The sequence below is a fragment of the Electrophorus electricus genome, chromosome 5 (genome assembly GCF_013358815.1).
Source record: "Electrophorus electricus isolate fEleEle1 chromosome 5, fEleEle1.pri, whole genome shotgun sequence".
In the NCBI taxonomy this organism is placed as follows: domain Eukaryota; kingdom Metazoa; phylum Chordata; class Actinopteri; order Gymnotiformes; family Gymnotidae; genus Electrophorus; species Electrophorus electricus.
This window is the reverse complement of record NC_049539.1, coordinates 22096332-22114139: the sequence shown is the minus strand read 5'-3', so window position 1 is coordinate 22114139 and position 17808 is coordinate 22096332. Positions and strand designations below refer to the sequence as shown.

Genomic DNA, 17808 nt, shown 5'->3' with positions numbered 1-17808 from the left:
TTTGTGTTGCTGAACTCAGAAGAGGACCTGGATGAGTTTGACCTGAGGAAATATGACTCATCAGAGGACTGTCTACTGAGACTACTGCCAGTGGTCAAAGCATCCAGAAAAGCCATGTGAGTATTTTCATTTAGAGATGAACAGTGGGTGTAGCACTGCATGTGCTTGACTCAAAAGGTCTTCTATGAAAAATGAAACGGAAAGTGAGAGAGAACATTAGAGAGAGAAGGATAGAGAGATCCTACATTAAAGCACATGTAGGTGATTGAAGGCTCCATAAAGTTGTGGAACATTAGAATGTAGTAACACTGTCCAGTGATTCATTAGTCTAAATGTATTAATGATGGTTAAATGATATTTGATGTCATGGGTAGTTGTGTGCCTGTGTATTGAGAATGGTCCTACATTTAAAACAGTGGCCAACAGTGTTTGTTTATAGTTCACACTCTTAGTTATACAAGCAGAGAAAATGTGCTGCAGTGTAACATACAGAAGTGTTCAAGTACGAACTATCAGTGTGTACATGCGCACACGCACACACACACACACACGCATGCATGCACACACACCACACAGTGTAACATACAAAAGGGTTCAGTTCAGCTTTCTGACCAACATTACAGTTCAATCAATACTGACCAATACAGAGAAAAGTGTACAAGGATGAGCATGACCAATGTGTACACACAAACACACACACTATATATATTTCACACTGATGGCAGTTTTCAAACTTTATCACAGGTTTTCTTTAGAGCAGATGATGATGATTGGGCACATTTTAAAGGTGTAGGTGTTAATATGACTACATCTGAAACACTATGTAAAGGTGTAGGTCTTAATATGACTTCATCTGAAACATTTTCATTGTTTAAATATTTTACCAAAGCAATTTGTCATAATTTAGTTGTAAATAAGTTTTAGGCGTAAACTAATAAACTAACATCATTAACAGCAACTGATTCCAGTAATGCACCTTCAGCTCTGTGTGTACTTGACTTTTAATTAGAAGGTTGCTGGTTCAAGCCCCGCCACTGCTAGGCCCTTGAGCAAGGCCCTTAACCCTCAGTTGCTCAAGTTGTACTCAGTCAGACTTGTAAGATGCTTTGGATAAAAGCGTCAGCTAAATGCCATAAATGTAAAATGATCAGTGTAGCATGCAGTGACGTTCACAGCTCTGTGCGATCAGTGTAGCATGCAGTGACGTTCACAGCTCTGTGCGATCAGTGTAACATGCAGTGACGTTCACAGCTCTGTGCGATCAGTGTAACATGCAGTGACGTTCACAGCTCTGTGCGATCAGTGTAACATGCAGTGAGTCTCCCAGAAGCTAATGCTGTTACTACTGTCACTCACGTAAAACTGTAACAGGTTACTGCTGTTGCTCACATACAGTGGCAACAATATCTCAGACCACTAGTGAAAATGATTGTTTTTTTGTATTTCTCTCAAGTTTAATACAATGCTTTTCTTTACAAATCATATCGTCAGCGTAATTTGAGTTAACAGTTGAAAGTTTTTTCTTGAATTTCAGAAAGTGTTAGTATTTGGCTCTACTCAAATGCATGTAAGCACAGTAGTGAAACTGACCGTATCAGTTCTTTTGTACAAAAAGTCAGATGTCCTTGAGTCCTCACACAAGCAGTGCAGGAGAAGTGAGTCAGTTCTGATCCAACTGAAACATGTGAACCATCCTCTTCTCCCCAGTATTTTACTGCACACATACAGTCCATGAAGGACAAACTCCAGGGACACATTTCATGTCAACAGCAGACATGAGAGAGTTGCCTCACACACACTTAACTGACTGATGGGGTCTGCCTCTCACACCTGACTGACTGATGGGGTCTGCCTCACACACACCTGACTGACTGATGGGGATCCTGACTCAGCTATTAAGCCTCCAGGATTCTCGGTGCACCACACAGACAGAACTCAGGACCTCACTGGGAAAAGCAAAGGCAGAGGAGAATGTTTCATGATCAGTGACTCAGTGTGAGCAAAGGAATGTAAACACTAGTAAAAGATTCTGCTCTCTGCATTCTGTCCATTCCTCCATAATCAATACTGCAGTGTTCATCCCACCATCATTACTACTGCAGTGTTCATACACTAATATTCACTACTGCAAGGGTCATTCCTCTATAATCAATACTGCAATGTTCATTGCTCCAGTCACTACTGCAGTGTTTATTTCTCCATAATAAATACTACAGTGATTATTCCTCCATAATCACTACTCTGCGTGTCTTCCAACAATATTTTCTGTTTGTATATTAGTGTATTTGTATTTGTGAAACCCTGAATGAGATCTATGTTGTTCTGTTATGGTGTTGGGGGTGGGATATTTTGATATTTGGACTCTGATTATGGTAACTGCCATTCACTGACTTATGAACCAACCATCCATTATTTGGTCACCTGTCTTAGGTTTCTAATGAATGTTATTTGTCATGTCTTTGTCCACTTTGTCTTTGATGAAGACACAATAGTGTTGAAATGTTGCTGTGTTTGTAAAATTAAAAGGCTGAAAATGTATCAGTGTGTTCCAGACCTTTCAAGCTCTTCTTTAAATTTTTATTAGCAGTTCAGATCTTTTAATTCCTCATCCTCTGACTGAACTACATTATTTACTGTATTTACTCATTTACAGACTATCTGGCTGTGGTCTCACTGAAGAGTCTTGCAAATCCCTCACATCAGTTATACAAACAGAAAACTCACAGAGAGCTGGAGATGAATAATAATGATCTGCAGAATTCAGGAGTAGAGCAGCTCTGTGCTGGACTGAAGAGTTCACACTGTAAACTGGAGATTCTCAGGTGAGTTTCTGTGACTATTTTTGAATGTAAATAAAGAGCCATTTTAAAAAGGTCAGTGTCAACTTCCTTATAGTACAGTATTTAAACAAACATTGCCAGGCAAGGCAATGCAAGGAAATTTACACTTTTATATTATATTATAAAGCTCTCTTCTTTAAATATTTCTAAATATAGTTTTCTGTTGAAACCTCACTGCATTTCATTAAGTGACCACACTGTGGAGACAAAGAGTTACATTTGTGATGCATGGGCAGATATTCAAGTCTAGAAGAGAAATATAACATTGTAAAGAGGAGACACCAATGAGTCCTTGTCCACGTGTACAGGTGTATTTATTACAATGCTGCTTCAACTAGGCGCTTTGGTATTTTGTCCACAAGCTGCATTTTTGGTCACCTGTAGTGCGGAACAATGTTCAGCACTGGACGAGTGTACTTGTGGACTTAATTACAAGAGAGAAAGAAAGACAAAGACAAAACAAGACACAGTAATCAGTAATCATGAGATTAGTAGGAGAGAAGGAGTGAAGTGTGTGTGTGTGTGTGTGGTGCATAGCATATGTGGTGTTTTGTAATTACATCAGAACTTTAGATCAGATATTTCTGCACCCATAATTCATCATTTGATGCTACATAATTCAGATACACAGAGAATTATAACCACACACAGAAATATAACTACATGTAGAATTATAACCAAATGTAGAAATATAACCACACATAGAATTATAATCACATGTAGAATTTTTGGAATCTTGAAATACAACCTTTTTTGAGGGGATGAATCAAAGAACTGAAGATACTTGTAAGTGATATAAAATATTAAGTGCTGGACAGAAATGAAACCTTTCTCAGGAAATAATATTTATGTTTATGTAACCCACACCCTTGATTTATTGGTGATGATTCATTCAAATTGTAATCTTATGGGTTAATTAATGATTCCCTGACTGACCTCATGTGAATGTCATAATCTGATAAGGAATTAAACAGTATGTAGTTTATTATACACTATAATAGTGGTTTTACCACTGTATTAACTTGTGTACCCTGAAATTCCTCTGTGCTGTAAGATCATTTTAGTGTGTCACCCCAAGGTGTTCACTGGTCCCATCTGTCCCTCCAATAAATATGTTCTGCAGACCTCAACTGGACATTTTGTGCTAAAATTATTTGCCAGCCAGTAAACCAGAGCTCACACTGTTTAGATCAGGACCAATATGACTACTGTTTGAAATCTTATTTATTCAGTTTTTCACTGAATCTCTGATCGTCATTCATGGATAAAAGCTAACTAGCTAATGTTAGCAAAGAAAATCTAACTGTTGATTTGTTTAGTGTGTTTACTGTTCAGTACAGATATTTAACCAGCTAGCAATCTCAACAATTTGACCAAACCGTCAATACACAAGATTGGAAGTGTTGTCGTTGCGACAATCAAGCTAAAGTCTTTTGGAGAAATGCGGTTGGAGCTTCACGTAGTTGAGCACAGGAGGTTGAGGGTGACGGGAGATTTGATGGGGATGTGATTTATAACATCTGGTGTTCATGAAGTACAGGTGTGTATTAATCAGTCAGGTCCCCTACATCAGTTTAAACACATTCAAACGTGCTTATTAGGTTACAGGTGGTTACTAGGTTACCAGTGGTCACTAGGTTACAACCACGGTCAAGTCATCCACGCTTTTAATATCTGATGCGCCTATATTCGCGATTTTACGGTATTTCGCTGCTCACCGCATTCGAACGCTCCCCAAGATAAAAGAAACAAACGTAAGTATTTTTAAGAGATTTGATGGACATGCCCGTTTACTACATTTAAAAGTACAAAATACAGTTTACTTGATTGAACTAGTTTAATTGCATAATTAGATTAAACACAATTGGTAATATATTTACACAGCTTAATAAGCATTGTGGAAACTGCTTTTTCTACATCATGCTTCTCAGAGGTTTATTCTAGATCTTGACTGCCAGCTGAAACGGGGGCAATCACTAGTGAAATGTGGCAAATGTGCAGGGCAGGGGAACTCCAGGGCTGAAATATTCCACTGCCAATTGAGTGGTGGCCCTTGGATATCATCAGATCAAGTTTGAAAAGATTCTACTGCACCAGTTTTTAATAAATCTATATTGAAGTCTTTGTATTTGTAATGATGCTTACATGCCCATTTAATTCAGAGAAAGTATGATTACATATTTTTCTGAATTTTAACATAATGTAAAAACAGTTCCACTACCACATGTGAGTAGGAGCCCTTGACTATTAGCACAGTAAGTTTGGACACATTTCACCGTACAATGTCTTCATAAATCCATATTAAAGTCAAACTACCTTTAGGCGAAATAATGCACTAATTTTGTATAAAGTTCCAAGATGGCGCCGGTGAGGTCGGCTGCCGTCATGACTGCTCCGTCCACACCTGGCACTTTTTTTGCTCTTCCCGCTACCCCTGATTTCTCCGCAGCCCTTCTCTACACACCACGGCGCGTATCATACAGCAGAGACGCCCTTATTTCTCTTAATCTACATAGCACTCACCTCAAACCGTCTGTAACCCCGGACCCAAGATGGCCGACGGAGATCCTGAGGGAAAACAAAAGACGCGGCGCGAGGAAAAGGCCTCGAGGGAAGCGAGCCGGCGTCAGGAACAGGCTGAGGGCTCGGGCACACCGAGCTCCCTTACCTAGCATTCTGCTAGCCAACGTCCAGTCTCTGGATAACAAGCTCGATGACCTCTGGGCCAGGATAAAGTTCCAGAGGGACATTCGGGACTGCAATCTCCTCTGCTTCACCGAGTCGTGGCTGAACCCAGTGGTACCAAACCACGCTATCCAGCCGGCTGAGTTCTTCTCGGTTCACCGCATGGACAGGTCGGCAGATTCGGGGAAGTCGAGAGGCGGCGGAGTGTGTGTGATGGTAAACAACAGCTGGTGTAACAATGCCAATGTTGTTACTCTCACCCGCTCCTGCTCACCCAACCTGGAGCTGCTCGCCCTCAAGCTTCGTCCTTTCTACCTTCCCCGGGAGTTCACTTCGGTCATCATGAACACCGTGTACATCCCACCTCAGGCTAACATGGACACTGCACTGTGTGAACTTAATGAGGCTCTCACACAGTTTCAGACACAGCACCGGGACGCTGCACTTATTGTGGTTGGGGATTTCAAAAGCGCTAACCTTAAGCGTGCAGTGCCCAACCTTTACCAGCACGTAACCTTCCCCACCAGGGGAAATAGGACACTAGACCACTGCTACACCCCATACAAGGACAGTTACAAGGCACTAGCTCATCCCCCATTTGGTAAGTCGGACCACGCCGCCATCTTCCTCATACCAAAATATAAACAAAGGCTGAAACGGGAAGCTCCGGTTCAAAGGGAGGTCGCGCGCTGGACAGACCAATCGGTGGCCGCTCTGCAGGACGCTCTGGATGTCGCAGACTGGGACATGTTCCGGCGCAGCACTGATGATGTCAGCGAGTTTACGGAGGCAGTAGTGGGGTTTATTGGGAAACTGGTTGACGACACGATCCCAAGAATCACCATCAAGAAGTTTTCCAACCAGAAGCCCTAGGTGGACAGAACCATCCGCAAGGCTCTGAAACCTCGCACTGCTGCCTATAATGCAGGGATCATCAGCGGGAACATGGACGAGTACAAGTCTGCAGCATACGGAGGCTGGTGAGGGAGGCGAAGCGGCACTACGGGAAGAAACTAGAGACACAGTTCCAGCAGAGTGGCTCTAGATCCCTGTGGCAGGGACTACGGACGATCACGGACAACAGGAGCCCACCCTCCGGACTGATGAGTGCGGATGAGTCTCTGGCTAACGAGCTGAATACATTCTTCGCTCGCTTCGAGGCTACATCTAACAGCGCCAATGCTAACAGCGCCAATGCTAACGCCGCTAGTGCTAACAGCACTAATGCTAACAGCGCTGGTCCAAATGGCACTATCGGCACAGCAAATGGCACATGCGCGGGGCCCACCATAGAACATCGCCCTCTCATCATCACGGAGAGTGACGTGAGGAGAGTGTTTAAAAGGGTGAATACCAGGAAGGCGATGGGACCAGATGGTATCTGTGGGAGGGTCCTCAAAGCCTGCCCAGATCAGCTAGCCCCGGTATTCACCGACATCTTCAATCTCTCCCTGACGCTCGGTATCGTCCCGTCCAGCTTCAAGCGGTCCACCATCGTCCCATCCCGAAGAAACCTCGACCCTCCGACCTCAATGACTACCGCCCTGTCGCCCTCACATCAGTCATGATGAAGTCTCTGACTAGCTTTTCAAAGCACTTCATCACATCTTCACTGCCAGCCTCCATGGACCCACTGCAGTTTACATACCGCCACAACCGCTCCACTGATGATGCAATTGTACATCTGCTCCACACTACACTGACTCACCTGGACGAAGGGAGGGGAAATTATGTTAAAATGCTATTTGTCGACTACAGTTCAGCATTTAACACTATCATCCCCTCCCTACTCACTACTAAGTTGGGGGATCTAGGACTGTATACATCCCTGTGCGACTGGATCTCCAACTTCCTAACAGACAGAACACAATCAGTATGGGTGGGCAACTGCGCCTCATCCACCCTCAGCACTGGAGCTCCTCAGGGTTGTGTCCTAAGCCCCCTGCTCTACTCACTGTACACCTACGACTGCACAGCCACTTCCAGCTCCACCATCATTGTCAAGTTTGCTAACGACACCGTTGTCATGGGTCTGATCTCGGACAACAATGAGAGGGCCTACCTGTAGGAGATTAAACACCTGGAAAACTGGTGCCAGGAAAATAATCTCCTCCTAAACGTCAGTAAGACAAAGGAGCTGATCGTGGATTGCAGCAAGAAGCAGGAGCGGCACTACCAACCTGTGAGGATCAGTGGAACCACGGTGGAGAGAGTAGATAGTTTCAGGTACCTTGGTGTTCACATCTCGCAGGACCTGTCCTGGTCCCGCCATACCAACTCCCTGGCAAAGAAGGCTCGTCAGCGTCTTTACCACCTCAGATGCCTAAGAGACTTCAGACTGCCCTCCAAAGTACTACGGAACATCTACACCTGCACTATCGAGAGCATCCTCACGGGGAACATCACAGTCTGGTTTGGGAATAACACCAAGCAGGACAGATAAGCACTCCAAAGGGTAGTGCGTTCAGCAGAACGCATCACTCACACGGAACTTCCTGACCTGCAGACCATCTACTACAAGCGGTGCCAGACCAAGGCCAGGAGAATTGTGAAGGACCCCACCCATCCCAACAATAGACTCCTCTCTGTTGAGGTCAGAGAGGCGCTTTCACTCCCTGAAGACCAAGACAGAGAGGCTGAAGAGGAGCTTCTTCCCACAGGCCATTCGGGCCCTGAATCAGGGAAACTGATAAACTGTGAGGACCACCACCACCATGTAACATAACTTTATATATATAACTGTATATATATCTATGTATATGTATGTATGTATGTATGTATATATATATATATATATATTTATATTCAATTACCTTGTTACACAACAACTGTAGATATGTTATTATATACGAAATGGATCTGTACATTCTGTAGATTGTGTACATATATACACAACCATATACATTGTACATTGTGTATATAATCATAATATACATATATTGTACATACATTAATATATTTTGTACATACATAAAATATATATATTTATCTTGCATATATATATATATATTTCACATATAGAGAATATCTATAGTTCTCTATACACCCCTGTTTTCTTTTCCTCAGTTTGGACAGAGCACTCTCCACCATTTCACTGCGAGTTATACTGTGTATGACTATATATGTGACGAATAAACCAAACTTGAAACTTGAAACTTAAACTGAATTTGGATATCTATTTCTCAGCAATTTTCCATAATGACCTTGGTGTAGTGTACCTTGGCTATCAGCACAGTAAGTTTGGACAAATTTCACTGTATTATTTTTTCATAAACCCCTATTAAAATCATAATACATTTAGGTGAATTCATGTACTCATTTACAATATGCTGATTTTGGATATCTATTTCTCAGAAATTTCCCATAATGACAAAACAATTCCACTATACTATATACTATGGAGTATGTTGTGATATCTGTTGTATCTACTCTAGGGTATATTGTAATGTCTGTTGTATCTACTGTAGAGTATATTGTAATGTCTGTTGTATCTACTATAGGCTACATTATAATATTTGTTGTATCTACTGTAGACTATATTGTTATGTCTGTTGTATCTGCTGTAGAGTATATTGAAATATTTGTTGTATCTACTGTAGGGTATATTGTAATGTCTGTTGTGTCTACGTGCAGTATAGCTACCTGTAATCTTGGGGGAAAACACTTGTGAAAATTTGGCATCAGCTTTGCAACTGCCAAACTCCCTCCTGAGGGAACTGGACCTAAGTAACAATGACCTGAACAATTCAGGAGTGGAGCAGCTCTCTGCTGGACTGAAGAGTTCACACTATAAACTGGAGTTACTCAGGAGAGATTTGTTATAGTCAATAAATATTCTTCTTGTATCTAAAAATAAGATGAGCTTTCTAGTGAAATTCACTGGGAATAATAATTTGGCCACATCTTTGTGCTAGAATTCAATTTCTCTACTAATAGAGCAGGAATCACCTTCTTGCTAAAGAAAAGACTCCTAGATTAAAGGACTGTTGTTTATACCTGTTTTAATGGCATATTAAAACATACCCACACATATATAAGTATGCATCGCTTTGGATTCTTAGACTTTATCTCTGCATTGTCACTGGTCCTGTCTCTATATTAAAAATGTCATTAAACAGCTTTCTCTGATTCACAGGTCCAGAAATGTGACAGTGTTATTACTCCTGTTATCACAGCCAGATGTAGAATTCTGCCAAGATTTTACTGGCATCATCTCATACAGTCTGACATGTAACAGTCTTATAAGACCACTGAAATCACAGTGTAAGTCCAGCTTTAGGGTTCTTCTGATGTAGGTTAATAGTGCACTAGAGTTCTGAAGGGCTGAATAAAAATAAGAGATAAAATAAACAGACAGCAACGATCTGGAGAAGAATGAACAAAGCCATCTGCCATGGAGGACGCCATCTTGGAGATGAGAGTGTAGGAACCTCCCACTACAGTTACCAGCCTCTCTAGCTGCCCCATGCAGGCTGGTCTGGAAATGCATCTCACTTTATGTCTCTCTACCTGTTTCCCTCCTTTCTGCAGACTGTCTGGTTGTTTGGTCACAGAGGAAGGCTGTTCTTCTCTGGCTTCAGCTCTGAGGTCAAACCCCCCTCACCTGAAAGAACTGGACCTGATGTACAACCACCCAGGAGAGTCAGGAGTGAAGCTGCTCTCTGCTAGACTGGAGGATCTCCACTGTAGACTGGACACACTCAGGTATGGAACGTTATAGTGTGTGCATGCGTATGTGGGTTTGTTTGTGTGTGCTTACGTGTATATGTGTGTGTGTGTGTGTATATATGTGTTTCTGTGTTGGTGTCTATGTGTGTTTATGTGCAACTGTGCAAACCATCCTAAAACAATAAAGCTGTTCTAGGTACAGCTGCAATTTAGCGAATCCTGAAAAATGTATTTTCATCTCGATCAGTTCCACTCCTTGGTCCTCTGTGTTTCTTTGCTCCTATAAGGCTTGTCTTGTACATATTTGTTTGTTGGTGGAGTTGTTTGTGTTAACATTGCTTGTTTACTCTCACCTGCTGTCAGAGGGTATATGTATTTTTTCTGTCATTTAGGCATCTGATAAAGTGACAAAGGAATTAATCTACAAAACCAGAGTCGATCTACTAACAGGTGGTAGTGTTGTAACACTGACAGTGGTAGAAAAGAGAAATTTTTTAAAACCAGAATTTATTTTTCACGTTACATTCTATATTAAATAAAAAATAAATTTACTTCAGATCTCAAGGCAGAGCTGTCTACTGTATGGCAAATAGTAAATTGTTAATAAATAGATTTAATTAAGTATTGAACGCAGAACATTCGCATTGGCTGAATGAACCTTTCACTCTTCTGTCATGTCTATCTGCCTAACTATCAGGTGTGTGTGTGTTTGTGTTTTTTCTCTCACTCTCTCTCCCTCCCGCTCACACACACACACACACACACACACACTCTCACATTCTCTCTCTCTATCTGTCTCTCTCAATGTCACATTCTCTCACTCTCATTCTTGCATGCTGGCCTTCGGTAACACTGCCCTCCACCACCTGCACCTCCTGTTCTCCACCTGTACCTTGTGGCCTCTGGCCCCTGCCCTGCCCCCTGCCCTTCCACCCCACCTGGCTGACTGAGAGAGTACTTGGCCATTCCAGCCAATCCAAGCATCAGGGTCAGCTGTTACAGAGGACAGACGAGTGTCACACAGTACACTGATCTAAGGCCTCTATTCACCCCTACACTGATCTAAGCCCTCTATTCACCCCTACACTGATCTAAGCCGTCTATTCACCAGTACACTGATCTAAGCGCTCTATTCACCAGTACACTGATCTAAGCCCTCTATTCACCCCTACACTGATCTAAGCCCTCTATTCACCCCTCTATACACTGATCTAAGCCCTCTATTCACCCCTCTATACACTGATCTAAGCCCTCTATTCACCCCTCTATACACTGATCTAAGCCCTCTATTCACCCCTCTATACACTGATCTAAGCCCTCTATTCACCCCTCTATACATTGATCTAAGCCCTCTATTCACCCCTACACTGATCTAAGCCCTCTATTCACCCCTACACTGATCTAAGCTCTCTATTTTCCAGTGTACTGTAATGATACATTGCAGACTGCCCTGACTGTCTCTGTCCCAAATGCAGAGCTCCAGTGTGAGATCTGTCATCAACTCCACTAGCCAGTAGTCTGGCAGGAATTATCCACAAAGCATCAGCTATTATGGATCTCTGTATGGACCTCCGTTCTCAAACGAGGACCATGGCAAGACTTTAAGGCCCATGCAGTCAAGACCACATCTTGTTTTATTAATGGACTAAACAAGGTGCAGTTTGTTTGAGTCGAAACATCTGGTTTATGAAGCTCATGTGATACACCCATCATCTTTAACCCAAACTGGATCAACTGCACCAGTCGTTGAAGCTATGGTGGCATTCACGACAAATAAACAAAGAAGGATATACGACTGGAGGAGAGCGGCTCAAAGTGGTGTGTGTTTTACTGCATGCGGTGAGCTAGGAGGGTGGTGGATGTTGTATAAAGGCTTTTCGCCAGATACTTATGACACAAGAGTATGTGTCCCTGAACTATTTCCCTAAGGAGAGAGCATGAGGGGAAGACAAGAAAGAAAAGAGCCTGAGATTTGGAGAAACATGTTTACCCTCAGCACATCTTTGTCTGGCTTCCATGAACAAAGTTGAAGCTCTCAGATGAATACAATCTTCTGAAAGGCAAAAACAGGGATTGAAACTGTGGGCTTTGGTTTACAAAACTAACACCTTGCCACTTGGCCATCATGCCTTAGAAGCAAGTCATGAACTGGTCTTTAACAATGCATGAGTTTGCACCTTAAGTCTGACAGTAGAAAAGCCTTGAAAGGGTTGGAAGTTACTAAAATATTGACAGCCTTCTGACTCATGAGTAACTGTCATTGGAAGCTGATCATGCACTATCGATAGCATCAGCTTAAAGCACAGCTGTATATGCTTCCAAAATGAACCCCTTCTAGAGGGGATATATCTAAATTCTAAAGCACATGCAGTTGTTCTAAAGATCAGTCAACTAGGCTGGAGGTGCTGAGTATGGAACCAAGGACCTCTGACATGCAAAGTATGCACTCTAGCACTGAGCTACACTCCCGCCACTCTCAAACTTTGAGGTAATAATGCTAAAAAGAATATCTGCAACTGTTTGTCATCTAATCTGCAGGAGTCAAATGTGTAGCAGAAACGTTGTGATGGGTGCCTGAGGACTGTTCAATTTCTCAATCAACATTTTGGTGTAGTCAACTAGGATCACGTCCATGTTACCTCAAAAAGAAACACCTGGGTTACCTCTGGCACATGGGGTTGTAAATAGTCTACCATAAATTACCTCAAATGGTGACAATTTGGTGGTGGCACTGGGCATCATTCTGATCTCACAACACTGCTGACCACCTTGTGGTCAGATTCAGAGGTTGTGTCATGACCCTTGACCTTTGCAATAGCTAGCCGAGCTGGTAGTGTACATGCAGACAAACGTGCAGAGACTAGTCCTGGATTAGATATGAGTTTACCGTCTGAGCTGCGGAACCTCCTGGAGTGCCAAATCTTACCCAAGTCATGAACAACCCCAAACGCATAACAGGAATCAGTGTATATGGTGACAAACTGATCCTGGAATAGATGGCAGGCCCTGGTCAATGCCATTAGTTCAGCTGCTTGAGAAGACCTGTAAAGGAGAGAGTGAGCCTCCCAAATGAGGTTACGCAGAAATCAGACAGAATAACCTCAGACAATTTCAGAGTCAGACGGTTTAAAAAATGAGCCATCTACAAAAATGTGATAGCCGCCTTCCAGCAGCGTGCTAGAAAGTTCAGAACGCATGCTAGAGGAGTCATGGATAACCTCCATGCAGTCATGGGGCACAGAGTCAGCAGAATGATTTAGCGATGTCAAAAATGATTGTAACAGACTAGCAGGTGAGCGCAGGGTCATGTGTGATTTAATGGTTAAGTTCCGAGTGGCACAGAGGATGGCCTCAAGGCCTGAACGTTGCTGTGCTGTCATGTGCTGTGTTTGAATGTTATTCAGAATAGTAATAACTTGATGTGAAGTGTGAAGAACCATTGGATGAGACAGTGCCAATTTCTCTACGTCAGTGACCAGCAGGGCAGAGGCAGCCACGGCGTGTAAGCAGGCCGGCATGCCTTGAACGACCGAATCAAAAGGTTTGGAAAGGTAGGCCACAGGGCGATAACTGCCACCATGCTCCTGGGCCAGGACACCCATGGCTGTGGAGCTGTTTTCAGAAACGTAAAGGTGGAAGGTCAGATTATAATTTGGTAGGCCAAGTGCTAGAGCAGAGCACAAGGCCAATTTCAGATTCCTGAATGAGTGATACATGAGTTGAGTCCAGACCAATGTATCAGTACAGTTTTTTCCACAGCCGTTCCTGAGGACTTTATCATGAAACTCAACATGGGTTGTTTTGTGTTGGGCGGAGGGATGTCACGTATGATTCCCCACACTCATTAGAGAAAGGTACTGTAAATATTTGAGATTAAATATTGTTCTTATAATTTTGTTTCTGGAGTTTAAGTTTAATGTTTATCTTGCCAGGAAAGTTTGTTTATTTTAACTAAGTAGGTAAAACAAAGTAGATAAAGAGAAAAATTAACTTACCTGTGATTACTTTTGTGGAGAAGCTTCCATGTTGTTTTAGAGTGAAAAGAAACTGTAGCCTGTGTTGAAGGGGACTTTTATGGGGAATTTTCCTTCCCAAAGAAAGGAAGTGATGTCACATAATTTCCTGTGGTGATGTTTCCTTATATATGTTTCTAAGGGAAAATTCACTAGAGTTGTGTTTTGAAGTTGATTGATGTTGGAGAATTTAGGATTGCTGGATTTTTTCCCCTTGAACTTGTAAATACTTGTAAATACTGCATTTTCCTTTTTTTGAATATTTTTGTTTGTTTTTTATTGGATATGGCTTTTTGTTTGCACTGGACTACTGAGAGCCAATAAATACCTTTTTTTCTGTATCCACTAGGAGTGTATCCGTGTGTCTTTACTAGTGGACCATTGCAATGATATTTCCATATGTGCAGGATTAAAATACTCTACAAATAAATGCTCTTAAAATAGTCCATAAATAAATATTCTTAAATACTCCACAAATAAGTACTCTTTAAATAATGTACAAACAAATAATCTTAAAATACTCCACAAATAAATGAGTCCAGTCTATGTTTGAAGAAAGCAAGAGTGTTAGTTCGTCCCTCCATCTGGGAGACAGGTCAGAGAAGAGGGAATGGAGAGGGCATGAAGCATTTAAGGCTCACACTTTATAATAACGATAGTTTATAGAGCATTTATATGTTTGTAATTCATAATGAACTAATCATGAACTAATGAGTTAGTGTTATTCATCATGAATTAATATATTAGTAATCATTTATAAGATGTATCTAAGCTCTCACTTCATAATTATCTGATCATGAACAGATCAGGAAGTCAGATGTTATGCTTAATTGGGTTTTTAAGTGCTATTCTTTATTAGATAATGAATTGTGCCATTGCATACGTGCAGGAACAATGGAACTGCATTTAGTTAAAGTAAATGTTCAGAATGTTGTTAGGTTACTGTGTGTAGGGTTTGGAGTTGGGGCTCCAGGGGCTTTAGGTGGCAGGTCGTTTTTCCTAGAATAACAAGAGATGTTTCCTTACCTCTTGCCTTCTTTTAACATGTTTTACAATAAACCCTCTGTGTGGGCATTGTCTTTGAGGACATGTCCTGCTGTAATATTCACAGTCTACATGTCTTTGAGGCATCTTGGGACTGTACATGTCCTGCTGTAATATTCACAGTCTACAGGTTTTCTTGCCTACACTTTATAAGATATAAAAATGCCCTGGTAACTCTGTCCACTCGTGTAAAACTTTGCTGTAGCCATAACCAGTTGCTGTCATGTCACGAGCCTTACAATGGTGAAACCCAACCTGTACCTAGAACTCATTGAACTTCAGGTGCAACCTGCTTAACCTCCATCCTTTAAGAGGCCTGGAAGACAAGCATCAAGACTCCTTGTTGTAGCCCTGCAGGTGGTGAAGTTTCTCTTGTTGTCTGAACACCAGAGTCCCTCACTGTCTTAATACGCCGACTGAAGATGCACTTACCTGAACATTAGTTTTGCACTTATTAAAACTTATTAAAAAATAAAAAAGTTTTAATTGCATTTATGAAATATGCTATTGTGTTATGCACAACAGTCACTCTGGATAAGAGAGTCTGCTAAACACCTTAAATGTTAATGTAAATATGTAGGTAACAATTTCAGAATTAATGGTGACCAATTCAGGAATTCAGAGGATATGTACCATTAGTTAATATATTATTAAAATGACAGCTTTACTAATCCTGGCTCCTAAGAGTCTTTGTGAACCTGTTAAAATAATTAAAAAGTTTAGTCATACAAATTATTTGTTAAACAGTAACAAACAGCAGCTGTAGTTTCTAAATTACTTGTCATATAGAAATTATCTGTAGCATTTTACAGCCGCTAAGGTGAAAACTATTTAATATACACGAATATCTATAAATGTCTGTAGGCCATTTATAAACAACACACTTTCAAATAAACTTATTTTAAGTTGTCTGTTAAGAAATGTATAAATGACTTGGTAATAATTTATAAAACACACATTAAAAAAAAGACTTGATGTCTTCAGACTAATGTGCTTGTTAATAAATATGCATAGTAGGAGTTCTCATTCATGGAGTTTTCCAAGATCATGAATGAATCGTCCTAGAGGGCCATTATTGTGTTTTTTTGCTAGACGTTCATACATTTCTATTACTGTCCAGTGATCCTTTAACAGCTCCTCTGTCCAGTTGCTTCTAAACCTCCAAACAGTTTCCTTGTATGTTCTCCAGGCCCTCCTTATATTCTGCGTGTGAGCCCCTGTAGGAGCATCCATGTATGATATACTGTGGTTAACTGTGTAATGTCTATAGCCAAGCTGAGACAGAGCCTACTGGTAGACACATCACTCACCACTGAGGATTGTGGATCGCCTCCTTACATGCTGAATGAAGTGGCACTAGTTCCCTTCTGGACCTTCTCTGAACTAGGTGAAGAACTGGCTGTCTTTGTTTAGTGTGGACAGCATTTTCACCCAGCATCCCAGAGAGCCACTGCCTCCTCCACAACGCCCGGCCATCCGTCCTCTTCCATACCGTGTAACATAAAAAGTAAAGCATTATTACATTAATTAAGAACTATTAACAAGATGAAAGAATTAAAGGTATGAAGCATGAAGACTTGTATGTCCATTATACATTATTAAGACTATACAAAATTCTATACCCACATAAAAGATGCACCTGCATTTCTTCTATGCCTGAAGTTACTCTCATCTATGACAGTGAACTGTCTGCATCCTCCTTTCCTTCTTCTGAGTTCTTCCATCACCACCACACAAGCCTCTCTCACTTTCTTAGACATTTTTGACAAGAAACTTGAGAAAACCTGAAGGGACATAATAGTGCTAAATTTATTAAATAATTTAATAACTGTATTTAACACTTCCTTACTTAGATATTGAATGTACTCAGTAAAATTGTGAAGTTTATTCGTTAAGTTAATTTCTTCATGTGAACTGTTATGGTTATTTTGCTTTTTTTAATCAAACAATTTACTTGATTTGAATAAAACCAATTAACCTGCTTGTTATACATGTATTTATGAGTGTAAAATAATTTTACACTACAGAAAGTATCTAGATGTGCTGAACACAAAGCTGTTTGATTACAGTTCAAATGGCCACTCAGTGCACACTTGTTGTATAAACTAAGACATATAAGCCTGCGTGTGTTAGCTGCTCCCTCCTGTACAGATGTCATCCATTTGAAGAGAGACACTTCAGAACACTAAACACAGAGTTGTGTCTGACTGATCTTCTCGTCTGCCTGCCCCTGAGCACAGCACGTTGACACCTCCTGTATGATAACATTGATATGTACCAGGATAGCGATCAGTACAGAGAGTCTAACAGTCTAGACCCAACGTTACATGTTCTGCCTATTTAACACACTGTTAAATTACTATTCGATGTAAGATTGTGCCAAAATCACAATGAAAAATGCTTGCAATTAATCTCTGCATTCTTTAAGGGACGACGTTATTTTATAAAGTCTACGTTCGCTAGATAGTTTAATTTAAGATAAAGTTACAGTAAAACATCTAAGTAAACTCGTCAGCCTACCATTCATAGCAGTCCCATCAGTCACTGTTGTATAGCTT

At 41.2% G+C, this 17808-nt stretch overlaps 1 pseudogene; it reads right to left on the bottom strand.

Moving 5' to 3' along the window:
- The window catches only part of LOC118241459, a 239885-nt pseudogene that overhangs the window by 30332 nt on the left and 191745 nt on the right, over nucleotides 1-17808 (bottom strand).